Below are 9,271 nucleotides of genomic sequence, written 5' to 3' on the forward strand. Positions count from 1 at the left end.
ATGTGTTAGGAACATGTTTCCCATCCAATGCCTCAAGGCGATAAGCTCCGTTATTAAGATTTTCTCTAACGCGAAACGATCCCTCCCATGTAGCAGCAAGTTTGCCATGAGCAGTATTCTTACGCGCTTCGGCTGTTCTGCGCCACACCAGGTCTCCTTCTTGGAACTGCCTCGGTTTTACCTTAGTATTGTGTCGGCGGGCAAGTAACCTTTTCTGTGCTTCGACCCGAACGGCTGCCATCTCTCGTCTCTCGGGCAGGACGTCCAGGTTGCTACGTAACGATTCCTCATTTTCACCCATGTTAGTCACCTGTCTTCGTAACGCCTCGCCCCCAATCTCGACCGGCAACATTGCATCCGTGCCATATGTAAGGTTAAACGGAGATTCTCCAGTTGCACTATGAGGAGAACACCGATACCCCCATAGCACCTGAGGAAGCTCGTCGACCCACGCCCCTTTAGCTTCACCCAACTTCTTCTTCAACTCCTGAACGATAATCTTATTCATGGCTTCCGCTTGCCCGTTCGTCTGGGGATGCTCCACCGAACTGGTCAATGGAGTAATTCCCATCTCTTTGTAGAAGGCCACTAAGTTTTTATCAATAAACTGCCTTCCATTATCCGTGATCATGAATTTAGGAACACCGAACCGACAAATTAACTTCCATACAAACTTCTGCACCTGTGCTGCCGTTATCCGGGCCAAAGGTTCGGCCTCAACCCACTTAGTAAAATAATCAATGGCCACTAAGAGGAATTTCAGCTGACCTCGCCCAATTGGGAAAGGACCTAAAATGTCCATTCCCCACTGGGCGAATGGCCAAGGAGAGACTAACCCGATCAGCTGTGTCGCTGGTTGGTGAATAATGTGACCAAACTTCTGACATGCTTCACATTTCCGAACAAAGGCCTGGCAATCTTTCTCCATGGTTGTCCAATAAAATCCAGCTCTTAAAGCACGCGCTCTGAGAGACCGACCACCTCCATGCCTTCCACATATCCCCTCATGCAACTCTCTCATTATATACTCCGATTCCTCCAACGACACACACTTCAGCATTGGCGTCACGTACCCCCTTCAATACAATTCCTCCCCGACCAGTACATACCGAGCGATCTGTTTAGCTTCATCAGGATGAAGAGTATTACCGCTCTCTTGTTTCTTTATTAACAACAGGATGCCCCTTCTCCAGTCATCCCGTTCCGCCATGTGAACGATATGCAAACACTCAATAGCTGGCTTGAACAGCACCTGCCTGATGATAGAAGTTAGTTGCCCCTTCTCCCCACTGGTCGCTAACTTCGACAACCTGTCTGCTTTAACGTTTCCTTCTCGTGCACTACAAAAAAAAACTTATTTAGAGGGGGTTATTTAGAGGAGGTTATGAAAAACCCCCTCAAATTAATATATTTCATAATGTTTAATTTAAATCATGAAGGTGTTAATGATAACGGGAGTTTTAATGATTTTTAAAGGAGGTTTATAACCCCCTCTATTTCAAANGAGTTTTAATGCTTCGAGAATGTCCTAATTTTTTACGTTTNTGTCTCATTGATCCCGACACTCATCTCCTTCTCAAAATCTCATTGATCCCGACACTCATCTCCTTCTCAAAATCACACTTGAACCCTAAAATCCCTTTCATTCCTTTCTCGCTTTCTTCCTCGCAGACTACACCCTTATTTCTTTCTCGTTTTCTTCCTGAACCCTAAACTCATCGTCTCTTCCTCGCACTGACGGAGCTGCGGCGGAACCATTGGTAGACGGAGCTGCGGCGGTGGTTGCGTGGNGGTGGGAAATTCCTTGATTATTCCAATATCGCCTAGGGATAGGGGTAGGACGGTCAATTGTAATTGCTTCAGAACGCATTGCATTATTAGTTACTAGGGGAGGCTAGGGATAGCAAGCCGGTAATTAGTAATAGGCTCTTTTCACCAAGGAATTGGGTTAAGGGTAATTTAGAAAGTATGCATGTCAATTAGATAAATAAGTGAAGTAAAATAGAAGAGTAGATATATGAGAGTGGATAAGATGAAATTGTAAACCCCAACAACACCATTCATCCATAGTTCTCAAAAACCAATTAAATCAATTGCATTGCATGTTTATTTTTGTTCTTTGCATACAACCACCAATATTATTCTCTTCTCAAGTCTTACGTGATTAGGTTACATGAAAGTTTAGGCCTAAGAGTCCTTTGGGAAAACGATACTCGGACTTACCCGTTTATATTACTTGATAACGATCTGGTACACTTGCCAGGGACTTAACAACAGAGAGAAATGTCCAGAGCTATTCCACACACCTTGGAGGAGGTTCCTTGGATGCTTAGGCTCCAATCTACCAAGTTTAGGGTTATTTCTTCCATTCTTTCATCATATTTCATCTAGCTTCACAATGATTATGGTGAAGTAAACCCTAGGTTGTTGGGGAACAATGTAATCTTTTGAAACTCTCGTATATCCAAATTCTTATTTATTTTATATGCTTGCATATGTTTGATTTATCAATTGTTGGGTTCTTCATCTTTGCTTAATGCTTTTATCGTTTAACTCATTCGGTAAATGTTTTTTGTCTTTATTGATACGGGGACGTACAATACTGTCATGAACTCGTGTTGAATTCCTTGATTATGTTAATATCGCCTAGGGATACGGGTAGGACGATCAATTGTATTTTGCTTTCACTTATCATGCATTATTAATTACTAGGGGAGGCTAGGGATATCAAGCCGATAATTAGTAGTAGGCACTTTTCAACAAGGGATTGGGTTAAGGGTAGACTAAGAAAGTTTGCATGACAATATGATAAATAAGCTAATTAAATAAGAAGAGTAGATATATGAGGGTGGATAAGATGAAATTGTAAACCTCATCAACTCCATTCATCCATAGTTTCTTAAAGCCAATTGAATCATTGCATTTGCATGTTTACTTTTGTTCTTTGCATACAAACCTCAATTTAATTCTTTTCTCAAGTCTTACATGATTAATTTACATGAAAAGTAAGGCCTACGAGTCCTTTGGGAAACGATACTTGGACTTACCCATTTATATTACTTGATAACGATCTGGTACACTTGCCAGGGACTTAACAATGATGCCATACTAGCTCAGTATCATCTTCTTACGCAAAAATAGGACAACTTGACGAAGGTCCTTTCTCAGCTTCCAAAGGAGATTAGGAATGTCTCCAATGCTCAACAGCTTTGTGATTTCTGTGGTGGTGACCATATTAATGGTCAATGTGCTGTGCTAGAAAATATGCAACAGGAAGCAAATTATATGGGGAACCAGTTTCAATACAGGCAGGGAAATTAAATTGAATGCAATTCTAGCCATGGTTGGAAAAACCATCCTAGTATTGGACAATCTTAAAGTAACCCATCTGGGCAATCCGGAAGTTTCCTTAATAACAAGCCACAACAACCTTCACCTTTATGGCAACAGGTGAATCAGTTGACAGAGACTGTCAGAGGCTTTAATGATAGATTTGACAAATTCCTAAAAGTTATGAGTCTCAACATGCAAGTAATCAAGCCAGTTTCAGATCTTTAGAGATGCAGATTGGTCAACTGACAAAAAGGGTAGAGACCACAGAAAAGAATCAACTTAGGGTTAATACTGATGTTAACCGTAAGGAGGAGTGTAATGATGTGGTAACAAGGAGCAAAAGAAAAGCAGAAGAGGAAGTTATTGAGGTAGAAAGTAGTGAGGAGGAAGATGAAGAGATGAGTGATAATGACGAGATTAAGAGTGGTGAGGAAGAGAAAGAAGAGGAAAAGGTTGAAAAAAATGAGAGAGAAAATGAGGAAAGAAAAGGGAGCCACTATGAGCCTTTCAGGAAAATTTTTAATCAGGTGACTGTTTTTCCTTTAGCTGAAAATCATCCTCAAAATCCTGTTTACTCCAAGAAAATAAATTATTATCTTGGAGAAGTGATAGATTTAGATGAAGAAGAAGAAGAACAAGAAGTGCTTGTACAACCTAGACAGAAACATCATCCACCTAAAATGAAAGATCCAGGGTGATTGACTCTTCCATGTGTTATTAATGATGTGGATATAGGAAGAACTATGATAGATTCTGGATCTAGCATTAATATGATGCCTTTGAGTTATCTGAAGAAAATTAAAGGGCTAGTATTAAAACCATTCAATATTTCTCTGACAGTTGCAGATGGTTCTATTAAGAAGTCAATTGGTAAGGTGGAGGATGCAATTGTTCGTATTGAGCAGCTGGAGTTCTTGATTGACTTTATGGTTGTGGATATGGAGAATGATGGAAGAATTCCATTGATTTTGGGAAGACCTTTTATGAGGACTTCTAAAATGGTGATGCGTATGATAATGGTTGAAAAACAATTATTTTCATATGTCATTTTAGACCAAATTACACCCTTTAAGACTTAGAATGAGCTTAGAATCAAGTAAAACACAATAAATGAGTCAGTCGAGAGTCAAAAGCTGTTTTTAGCGATATTATGCTTGTTTTGCATTGTTTTGCAGTGATTTTGATGAAAGTGAAGACTGGGGTTGAAGATGAAGGTCTTAGACTCAAGACAGAAGAAAAAAATTGAAGAAAAGAAGAGTCTAGGAACCGCCCGATGGCAAAATTCACCGCTGGGCGATCCAATGCGGGGAGTAGGCACTTGGCGCGGACGCTGGGCGGATTTGCGATTAGGGGCAAACCGTTGGGCGGTGGACCCTTGGCACCGGGCGATGGCGCGATAATGGGCAAACCGTCGGGCGGCAAAAGTGTGACGCCGGGCGATTGTCTATTGGGCTTGGGCCTGTTTTCTGTGACGCTCCTCAGCTATAAATAGCCCTGTTACGATTTCATTCTCATTCTTTTGACAGAAGAGGGCGGCCAGACCTAATTTTCACTCATTGGAGAAGATCTCTTGGATGCTTAGGCTCCTTTTCATCCTATCTAGGGTATGCTTTTCCATTCTTCCATTATTTTCATCTAGGTTCACCATGACAATAGTGAACTAAACCCTTTTGTTGTTGGGGGAAACAATGTAATCTTTTGAAACTCTCTTTTATTGCAACTCTTGTTTATTTATATGATTGTATATGCTTTGATTATCAATTGTTGGGTTCTCATTTGCGCTTAAAGCTTTTATCGTTTAACTCATTCAATAACTGTTGTTTGTCTCTATTGATACGGGAACATACAGTACTGTCATGAACTAGTGAGAAATTCCTTGATTAATGAAATACCACCTTGGGATAGGGGGGTAGGATGATCAATTGTTTTTTCTTCTGTTCGGTAATGCATTGCTAATTGCTAGGGGAGGCTAGGGATAGCAACTCGGTAATTAGTAATAAGCTCTTTTCACCGAGGGATCGGGTTAAGGGTAGGCCAAGAAAGTTTGCATAACAATTAGATAATCAAGAACATTAAACAAGAGGAGTAGATAAGAGGGAGCAAATTAGATGAAATTGTCAACCCCCAACAACTCCATTCATCCATAGTCTTTTTCATCAATTGAATCAAACACATTGCATGTTTATTTTCTGTCCTTGCATTCCAAACAAATAATTTTTCTCTACAAGTCTTACAATCTCAATTCACACGAACGATAAGGCCTTTCGAGTCTTTTGGGAAGAACGATATCGGGTATTACCGATTATATTACTTGAACGATCTAGTACGCTTGCCAGTGAGTCAACAACGTATCCATGACAGGAGGATGATGTTAAGAGATCAAGATCAGGTGTTAACTGTTGACAAATTGGAAAGTGTACCAAATCGTATAAGTAATATAAATGGTAAGACCAAGTATCGTTTTCCCAAGAGACTCGAATGGCTTTCTCTTTCGCGTGAATTAAAATAATAAGACTTGAAAATAAAAATTAATAAATTGGATTTGAGAGCAAAAATATTAACATGCAAAATAAAGTTGATTCAATTGACAAAAGAAAACAATGGATGAATGGATGTTGTTGGGGGTTCACAATTTCATCTAATCCTCTCTCTCTTATGTACTCCTCTTGAATATTAGTTTGATTAATTAATTGTTATGCAACTTTCTTAACTTCCCCTTAACCCGATCCCTCGGCGAAAAGGGCCTAATATTAACTACTGGCTTGCTATCTCTAGCCTCCCCTAGTAATTAATACCGCATTATAAACAGAAGTTAGCGCAATTGATCATCCTACCCCTATCCCTAGGTGGTATTGCAAAATCAAGAGATTACTCACCAGTTCATGTCATTACTGTACGTCCCCATATCAATAAAGACAAACATCAGTTACTGAATGAGTTAAACGATAAAGGCCTTAAGCACAGATGATAAACCAACAATTATCAATCAAAACATATGGAGACCATAAAAATAATCAAGAGTTTCATTAAAAGAGAGTATCAAAAGATTACATTGTTTCCCCCAACAACAATAGGGTTTAGTTCACCATAGACATGGTGAAACTAAATGAAAAATGGAAGAAAGATGGAAAAGCAAACCCTAGAAAAGATGAAAAGGAGCCTAAGCATCCAAGAGATCCTCTCCAGAGAGCAAAATTAGGTCTAGTCCTTCTCCCCTGTCAAAAGAATGACTCTGAACTCGTAGTAGGGGTCTTTATAGGTGAGGAGCGCGTCAGAAAACAGGCCCAAGCCCAGCGAGCCACCGCCCGACGGTTTAAGTGTGTCGCCCGGCAGTTTGCCATAATCCTCCAAACCACCTGACGGAAATCGCCACCGCCCGGCGGTTTCCCTCAGAACCGCCCAGCGTCAATCGCCATGCCTACTCCTCGTCCTAGACCGCTCGGCGGTTTAAGTGTGCCGCCGGGCGGTGCGTTGACTCTTCAAATCTTCATTTTTCTGCTCTTTTCTTGAGTCAACGACCTGTATCTTTAACTCCATTTTTCACTTTCTCAAAAATAGCTACAAAACAATGCAAAACAAGCATAAAATCGCTAAAAACAGCTTTTGACTCTCTACAGACTCATTTATTGAGTTTTGCTTGATTCTAGGCTCATTCCAAGTAGTAAAGGGCGTAATTCGGTCCAAATTGACATATGAAAATAACTGAGGGATGCTAAAATTTTGTATGTATCTACTGAAGGATACAGGTAAGTAAACCTACTGAAGGGTGTTGGAAGCACTTACTGATGAGTGCGAGACAAGTTTGGGTCAGGCTCGTGAAGTTAAACAAGCGCTACCTGGGAAGAAACCCAATTGATTATTTCTGTTTTTAACTCTATGTTAAGTGCATTGCATGTTTGAATATTGCATTTGAGAGGGGAAAGGCATGTGATTGAAAAATTGAAGGTCGAAATTAAGTGTTACAGGGTTAGACTGCACAAAATCAAGCAAAGATGAGGGAAAGGAAATTACCGCCCACCGGTGAGCGATCCATTTGACCGCTGAGCGGTGGCGGCGCATACTTGGCTCGGGTTTGTTAAAAGGTGAGCGTTTTTAGGCTTTTGCACTTTGAAACCTCTTCTTTGCAGTTTGCCCAAGCGGTCTCCGTAAGCCCTAGCACTTCTCTTTCACTTTCAAGAGCTTTCTAAAGATATTTCCTCACCTTTCTCATCACCCACTCACAAAAATCTCATTTTTCTACCATTATCTTGTCAAAGTTTGGGCTTTTTGTTGAGGGTTGTGCATTGGAGAGACATTCATCATCAATTGGGAGCAAGTTTAGCAAGCATCTAAGATCTCCACTCAAGTAAGTTGTGCAATTTCATTCTTAGGGTTTCTAATTGGAATTTGATGAAGAACATGTGTAGGAACATGATAAATTAGGGCTTTTGATTTCTATGCATGATTTGATCAAATAGAAACTGTTTGAACTGATTAAATTGCATGAAATTGGTCTCGAATGGTGAAATTAGTGTTAGAGTGGAGATTAGGACCTTTGCAAGAGGGGTTTTGAGAAACCCTCGTTGAAACCGCTGAGCGGTCTGCCTGACTACTAAGCGGAATTCATCAGGTTTTTGGGTTTTGATTTTGTGATGCTTGGATGCTAAGAGGCCCTGTTTTTTCCCTCAGTACTGGATTGTGCTTAATTTGAAATGTAATTAATGATTTACTAACCTCTAGTGATGAATTTCTGTGATGTTATTGGTTTATTTGATACAAGAATGTCATCCTCAAGGAGAGTGAAGACCATGGGCAAAAAGAGAAAGAAGCCAGAAAGGCCACGAAGATTTTATTCTTCTCGGTTCCTTTCTAAGAAGCATGAGGAGCACTATGTGACTGTACAAGAGAGGCGACTATTGATGGAGAGGAAGGCCATGTCTATTCCTGACTTAGCTCCTGAGTTTGGACTGGAGATTAAGAGGCGAGGCTGGGAGAGATTGACCACTTATCCTGCACTAGCTAGCATTGAGCTGGTAAAGGAATTTTATGCAAATGCCTTGCTCAGAGGAGGAGTATTAGCTGGGAGGTACATGAGCTACGTGAGGGGCCAGATCATCAAGTATGACACCGACACCATCAACAACTTTCTGTGTACTGAGTGGTCAGGAGAGTATTGTATGCTGCTTTCACAGGGGAGTACAGGGACTATGAGGACATCGAGAGGGTGATGTGTGTCCCTAGGAGACACTTACAGAGTAATCCTAATGGAGCATCAGTCAACATCATTAGGGCAGACTTGACTCCTCTAGCGAAGTATTGGATGGCATTCACTCATGCCAACATACAACCGTGCTCCCATGTCTCCGACATTACCATGCATTGGATTCTCTTCATCTACTACATACTGAGGCAGATGGATGTTAACGTTGGTGAGATCATCGCCAACGATATTCAGGGTTGTGCTACCATTGTGAGTAGTAGGACACCACTGGGACATCCGTCCCTGGTTACTTATCTGTGCCAGCAGGCTGGGGTGGACACTCAAGTTCCACCTTATGAGAGGCTGTTAAGTCCCTGACAAGTGTAGCAGATCGTTATCAAGTAATATAAACGGGTAAGTCCGAGTATCGTTTTCCCAAAGGACTCTTAGGCCTTAACTTTCATGTAACCTAATCTTGTAAGACTTGAGAAAAGAGAATAAATTTGGTGGTTGTATGCAAAGAACAAAAAATAAACATGCAATGTAGTTGATTCAATTGGTTTTAAGAAAATATGGATGAATGGTGTTGTTGGGGTTTACAATTTCATCTTATCCACTCTCATATATCTACTCTTCTTATTTAATTCACTTATTNATCTANTTTCCATGCATACTTTCTTATTTACCCTTAACCCAATCCCTTGGTGAAAAGAGCCTATTATTAATTACCGGCTTGCTATCCCTAGCCTCCCCTAGTAA

Source organism: Vigna radiata, chromosome 7 (genome assembly GCF_000741045.1).
Source record: "Vigna radiata var. radiata cultivar VC1973A chromosome 7, Vradiata_ver6, whole genome shotgun sequence".
Taxonomy (NCBI): Eukaryota; Viridiplantae; Streptophyta; class Magnoliopsida; order Fabales; family Fabaceae; genus Vigna; species Vigna radiata.